General features: G+C 39.6%; 1 protein-coding gene across 4 annotated transcripts in view; it reads left to right on the forward strand.

The window, feature by feature from the left end:
* Nucleotides 1–1,834: 1,834 nt before the first annotated feature.
* Nucleotides 1,835–7,343, forward strand: part of LOC106881380 (mitochondrial import inner membrane translocase subunit Tim22) — a 16,184-nt gene continuing 10,675 nt past the window's right edge. Inside the window, exons 1-2 of one of the 4 annotated variants that reach the window (XM_014931748.2) lie at nucleotides 4,724–4,832; nucleotides 5,007–5,261. The gene's annotated coding sequence lies outside the window, so the exon portion shown is untranslated. Of the gene's footprint in view, nucleotides 2,850–4,706; nucleotides 4,833–5,006; nucleotides 5,262–7,343 lie in introns of those variants that run through there. The other 3 variants (XM_014931751.2, XM_014931752.2, XM_014931749.2) reach the window with 3 other exon arrangements.

The following is a 7,343-nucleotide window of genomic DNA, read 5'->3' on the forward strand; positions in this document are numbered from 1 at the left end:
CAATGGTTTATTTTATGTGCCACCCGCACAAGAGCCGATCCAGGGGCATTGGCAACGATCTCTACGAAGGCCAGTCAGGCGGTGCTGGCAACGGCCACGCTCAAAATGGTGTATTTTATGTGCCACCCGCACAAGAGCCAGTCCAGGGGCACTGGCAACGATCTCACTCGAAGGTGCTTACACATGCTGCGGGCACAAGTGCCAGAAAGCCGACGCTGGGCACAGGTGCCATCACGAGCCCCAATAAGTCTTCGCAAGCTGAGTTTCGTGTCCAATGAGGGAGACGACGTTGGCATGGGTTCCAGTCGTCCAATTTAACTCGATTTCGATTTCACTTGCTTCAACAGGTCTTCGCAAGTGGAAGTTTAGTGTCCAATTTAACTCGATTTCGATTTCACTTGCCTCAACAGGTCTTCGCAAGTGGAGTTTAGTGTTGTAAAAGTTTGATAGTTGTAATAGAGACTTTAGTCTCTCGCTATCACCTTTTAACAGCATTATGAATGAAGAGACATCAGAACAATTAACAATGTAATAAAAAGGTTTTATTTATGATGATACTTGGTTATACAAATTCCTGTCATTCAGCTTAGCAGCCGCTGATTAAATTATAGTTGGTAGTGGAAGGTTAAGGGCTTCCTTGATGCCTTCCAGAGAACAGTGTAAAAGTGCTGCGTGGTGTCGTCATGTAGAAGGTCTGAGCTCAACTCACTAAGATAATGAAACTAACGGTTTAAGTACGAGTTTTACTACGCATGCGCAACTCGAGGGGCTTCCGATGGTGAAGTCCCCTGCGCATGCGCAGAAATGTACTTCCTCAATGGCGGCTATAATTTCGCGCCACTACAGTGTCCAATGAAGGAAGGAACGTACGCATAAGTGGACTGGCTGGGCCTTAGAGTTAGGTCTCACTTGGCTTGCCGGGTCTTCTCACGCACAGCATATTTCCAATTGGCAGAGTTTCTGCAGCTGGATGCCCTTCCTAACGCCAACCACTCAGAGAGTGTAGTGGGTGCTTTTACGTGCCACGGGCACGAAGGCCAGTCAAGCGGCACCGGCAACGGCCACGCTCAAAATGGTGTATTCTATGTGCCACCCGCACAAGAGCCAATCCAGGGGCACTGGCAACGATCTCTACGAAGGCCAGTCAGGCGGTACTGGCAACGGCCACGCTCAAAATGGTGTATTTTATGTGCCACCCGCACAAGAGCCAGTCCAGGGGCACTGGCAACGATCATATATATATATATATATATATATATATTTATCATAACTGGTAAGGTGGTAGGGGTTCACTACCCCGCTTGCAATTTATATTGGGTGGAGGTTGCATCGAATAACCAGCTGGAGGAGGTGTTCTCCTGGGGTTAAAAATAGCAGTTGTATCGGTTCCTACAGAACAGCTATGTTTAAGTGGTAATAAACATTACTTCTCGGTATAGTTACTGTGTTATTGCTTTCATCTCTTATAGAGATTTTCTAACTAGCTAATTCGTACACACACACACGAGGATCAGTCAAAAATTACACGCACTCTTGTTTCTGTAATTTATTAAAACAAAAGCGGAGAACGGTCCACATGCTTGCTTATTCCATCAGAGAAGAATGTTTACAGCTCGTCACAGTCATTTATGCACTTCTGCAACTATAACTACCTAGTAAAGGATGTTTCAGCGTTCCAAAGAGGTAATAGTGGGAAGGAACAAGATCTAAATTGTATGCAGTGTGTTCCAACAAATCAAAACCCATTTTTGTAATAGTTTCAAAGGTGTGGGCGGCTATATGGGGGTGTGCGTTGTCAAGCAACAAAAACACTTGCTTTGACAGTAGACCTTGGCGTTTAGTGTGAATTACTGGTTTCAGTTTGTTGGTCAGCATTTCACTGTAACCTTTACTGGTAACTGTAGACCCCTTTTCCAGGTAATGTTTCAGGATAGGCCCTTCTGCACCCACTAAAAACAGGTAGCAGCACTTTTTCTGCAGAAGGTCAAGTCTTGAATTTCTTTTTCGCCCTCGATCCACTCATTAACATTTCTATGTGGTAGAGCCCTGTTCTCGAATTGTACTGTAGCCTGCGATGAATTTCAAGCCAGAGAAATTGGAGTACTGGTCTCTGTTTTTCCCTTAATGCAGACCGCCAGCGAAGTGGCCAACATAAAGGAAGCTTTAGCGAAAGTGCGGATAATTTTTGACTTCTCCTCGTATATATATATGTAGTGGATCCAGTAGGCATGAAGTGGATTCGATTCATCATAGCGAAATTTAAATTAACACTTCAACAGAAATTTTCTCACAGTAAAACAATAGTTTTTCTGTGATAGCAGTTTTACATTTGCCAGATTGCCTTAACTAGGCTGAAATAAAATCTTCACCACTTGATCTTTCTAACCTCTTCTATTTCACCAAAAGCTAGAATTAAGATAACAAGTACCATCAACTAAATCCATTGTTCTCAAAATATGTTTATCCTTCTGGATAGTTATAAAAGCAAGAACCCCAAGCAAAAATCAGTTAATCACTTGGTGACAACTGAGTTAGCTCGTGACAACTCAATCAGTTAGTTAATGAATGACAAACTCGAGTCAGAGACAGCTACCATCATTTAGGAAAATCATGATCCAAAGCAAGGCAGCTACTAAAGACAATGGTCAAATGGAGAAATGAAATTTATTGTCAGCAGCTACGAGACCCAACTTCCCACACTCTCTCACTTTCACTAACTCATTTTGTCTTCTTTGCACAATACCATATCTACTACAAAACAAACACACAGGCCGAAATTTACTTTTTTACTTCACACGCCCGAGGATTTTATCACCTGCCTGTCAAGACAAGGTATATTCGATGTAACGGTAAATAAATATTTTCTTCACAACTTCAATCACTGTTCTTTCATCTTTATATAATGGCTATCAATGAAGAACCAATCCTTACACGCTGATTACAACTCCGACATTCCATCCTACTGTGTATCGACTATCATCGTATCGACGTTTATCATATTATTGTTTATCAGTTAATATCTTCCGTTACATATATGTGTGTGTATGTATGTAGTCCACCTAAGCACTAGATACAACAATTTCTTTCATATATATAAATGGTGGCAGGAAAGAATCTGTCCATAGAAAACTGCCTAACTGTCATGGATAAGTGAACGTTGAATGATAATATAGATTTAAACTGGCACTCCATCGAATACGACAACTAGGGTCCTAGTTGAACCGATCAACGAAACAGCCTGCTTGTGAAATTACCAGGCAAGTGGCTGAGTACGTCACAGGCAAGCAAACCCTTATCGTCGTTCTCAGAGATCCGGAGTGACACAGAATATAACACGGTTGGCCCTTTGAAATACGGGTACTTTGCGAAGACCAAAGTTTCATTATGCAGGAAAATAGACAGGACTTTACTCCGTTCAGGAAAATGATCCTGCCAATATATAGAAAAGAAATAAGTAGAAATACCATATAGTGTAATTCAGTGTAAGCTGTGGAAACACAAGAGAGGCACTGCAATCAAAGGAAGGTAAACGGAGGAAATAGACTTAGCGTTTATTACTCTTGCCCATTGTACACAAAGAATACATGGAAAGTGTGTGTGTGTATGATGGACAGAAGATTACGTGTATGTAATTTGTATGTCAAGTATTTAGCTCCATTGAGTACGCAATGTAACTTTTTTTTATCGTCTTAACGATCTCCTAGTCTTGCTTGTCAATTTCAATGTTTCTTTCGACATCAACTTCTTTCATTTCTCCTCCCCTTCAGTTGCATTTAACTCACACCTACCTACCATTAAAGTTTTATAAAGTTGCTCCGACAACTAACAACTGATGTCAATAGTTTGTTCCATACTTCAGCAACTCTTAGCGTGAAAAAGTGTTTCCGAAAGTCATGGGAACTGCGCTGTTTTCTGACTTTGTAAACATGTCCACGGGTGTTAAACAGGTGGAATTTGAAAAGGTGCTCAGAGTTATTGTTAGTAAGATGGTTAATAATTTTATGGGTGTCTGCCAAGTCAGTTGCCAGACGTCGGAGTTTCAATGTATCCATGTCCAGGGAAGTAAGGCGTTCAGAGTATGGCAAAAGCCTGATGGAGGTTATTCTCTTGGTTGCATGTCGCTGAACGGTTTCCAGTCGATTAATATGTAAGTTGTACGTCTGTCTGTCTGTATGTATGTATGTACGTACGTATGTATCTTATACTTCTCTGGATTTTACCTCTGGATTTTTGTTAAGCATATCGCCGACCATCTCGGACCTTCATCAGCTCCTCTGTGAGGCTCCAAGTTCTGAGATCACCCATCACGATATTATCCTATAGCTTTCTGGGTCTGTCTCTCCAAGCTCAATTCATATTAAGTCATCAGTACTTTTTTTATATAATTATCTTCATCCATACCCGTCACATGTTCGTACCAACGCGGTCTTCTGTCTTGCAAATTACATCTGATTCTTTTTATAACCCAACTTTTCTCTCAACATATTTGACTTTGTCAACCAATGATGTCAAATCCTTCCATCTATAACCATCCCGCCCCTCTCTCAGGCATTTCGTATCTAGGATAACACCATACAATGTATCTTCTCCTTCCTAAGAAAGTATTATGTAATTTAAGGAATATTTACCTGTTATTTCTAGCAATTCGAGTGACCACTACAGTAGATGAAAACTGCTTTTCAAAAACGAAATCAATAGCAGTAATCTCCCTTGCCTTCAATCGTTAATGTCGGTTCCTCTTTAGAACATGTTAGAAGCTTGAATGTTATATCATCAGGAAATATACGCATTCATAATGTAATTATTCCGTATTATCCATTAAATCTTTAACTGTAAGTATTTATACATTCTCTTTATATCAATTTACGACGTTTAAAAGTAAAGTAGTTTAAAGTGCACATGTTATTTCACTGAAACTAACGCCGTACCTCAAATTCATTGTTTGCTGAACAAACTTGCGAAAAGCAACGCGTTATATCTTGCCATCTCTTCTTTTCCCAATACAGCGAATTTTTGTGTGTGGAATATGATACAAAGCACTCTTGTTCAGACCCCAATGCTTAAACAAAATTATATTCATCGGTTTAACATGTGACATGACAAGGAAGAAAAATCGACACAAGGACTTGAAAGTATTCCAGTTATTAGTCCCGAAGGGTTGAAACCAAAGTTGACCTTGGTGGAATGTGAACACTGATCCGAGAGAGCCAGGACAAATACCGCAAGCTGTTCTCTCCGATTATCTAAAGACACCTTCAAATGTAATTCTCTACCTTAATATACGATTCATTCACTATGTTATTAGTCAAGGCAATTTGTTCCCCTATCATTTTTGTCAATGGGCCACTTGAAGATTTTTACCAAAATTTTTCACCACTCACTGTCTTATTCTTATTGGGTACTTTATTTTTATCCACGTAAGAGGAATGAAAAGCAAGGTCTTTTCCAGCGAGATTTGGATGTAAAGATGCATAGAATTTTGTCCAGTAGCTACTTATTCTACCATCCACAACCTCAGTAATGAAAACTTTGATTTCTAACTTGACACTAGGCCACAATTTTACGGTTAGAGGTATAGTCGCTCAAATAGATTCCAATACACAACTAATACTTGTTTTATCGATATGGGAAGGATAAAAGCCAAAGTTGATCCCAGCAGAACTTTCGGCACTATCATGCTATTAGCTGTCAGAAGTGAAAGTGCTCACTGCTAGTGAAGTGTCTGTCTGTCTGCCTGTCTGTTGCTGGCCTGTCGATTCTTTGGCTACTGACAGCTAATACCATGACTGGCCGGAGCGAGCTATTAGCTTACTTACTTACTGATATCTATCTACTATCTATCTATCTATCAATCACTCGTCCACCTTATTAGAAAACACAAATTTAATATAAAAACATATTTCCTGAAATTGCAAATTATTTAAAATATAAAAATATAATTTTCAACAGAGAGAATTTATCAAAATAGAAAACAAATGAAGTTTGAAGTTTAAAAATAATAGGATCGACCACTCACGACTAGCTAGCGCGGACGCGAGTACCCTTATACTTTGTGTTGTGTTTTCAAACGCATGGATATAGGTGTCAAATTTGTTCCAATAACTTTCGAGTAATAGATAGATAGATAGAGAGAGAGAGAGAGAGAGAGACAGACATAGCTCGCTCCGGCCAGTCATGGTATTAGCTGTCAGTAGCCAAAGAATCGACAGGCCAGCAACAGGCAGGCAGACAGACAGACAGATACTTCACTAGCAGTGAGCACTTTCACTTCTGACAGCTAATAGCATGATAGTGCCGAACTTTCAATACTTCTCAAGACTTGAAAACGAAAGAGTGTAGTGAAAAATATGTAGTAAAAGGTTACAATACCTTTTGATGATTGTCCAGCAAAGCCAAAACAAGATGATTAACAAAAGAATGTATCACTTAAGATAGACAATTCTTTCGTTATAGAATATTACATTGTCATCTTTCCAAATCACTTTTCAATTTGTATTTAGTGTAATCTCTTCCACTTTTCTAATTCCACATGTAAAAGCAGCTAATCTTAAATAACATAAAAGCACAGTATTCTTTTTAACTGCTACTTCAAATAAGTATTTTTTTCCTTGTATGTATATTTTCATTTTATATGCATGTCCACAAGTAGTAGCAATATTGAATTTAAAAAAGTGGCCAAAGTTGTTGATGGTAGATAATCTTGTGAGCGTCTACTAAGTCATACTCCAGTAAAACTTCCAGGAGTTATACATCAATGGGTATGAACTAATGAGTGTTCCCTCAGATCATATGTCACTGTTTAAAAAGAGGGAAGTACACACATTAGATAATTAATGTTGTCCTATATATTTCCCAAAAATGTAGAGGATGCTATGGTTGGAATACCTTTGATCATCAGTTTTTCCCATCAATTTGAACCTAGAGCTAAACAACAACATTAGTGCACAATAAGCAATAAAGCAATTAAGAGTATGAAGACCGGGAAAGCCCCCGGCCCATCAGGAATCACTGCAGAGATGCTCAAAATATCTGGCAGTGTTGGCTATAGCCTAGTCACCCGTATTACGAACCAGGTGATACACGAAGGAGTCATACCCAATGACTGGTGTAGCAGCATCATAGTCAACTGCTACAAAGGTAAAGGTGACGCTTTAGATACAAATAATTACAGAGGCATCAAGCTGCTAGATCAGGTTATGAAAGTTACAGAGAGGGTCATAGCCCAACTAATTAGGGAGCGAATCAATTTAGATGAGATGCAGTTTGGGTTCGTGCCAGGTAAAAGCACTACTGATGCCTTATTTCTAGTGAGACAGTTGCAGGAGAAATACCTAGCTAAGGAT

This window comes from Octopus bimaculoides, chromosome 1, assembly GCF_001194135.2.
Source record: "Octopus bimaculoides isolate UCB-OBI-ISO-001 chromosome 1, ASM119413v2, whole genome shotgun sequence".
NCBI classification, from domain to species: Eukaryota; Metazoa; Mollusca; class Cephalopoda; order Octopoda; family Octopodidae; genus Octopus; species Octopus bimaculoides.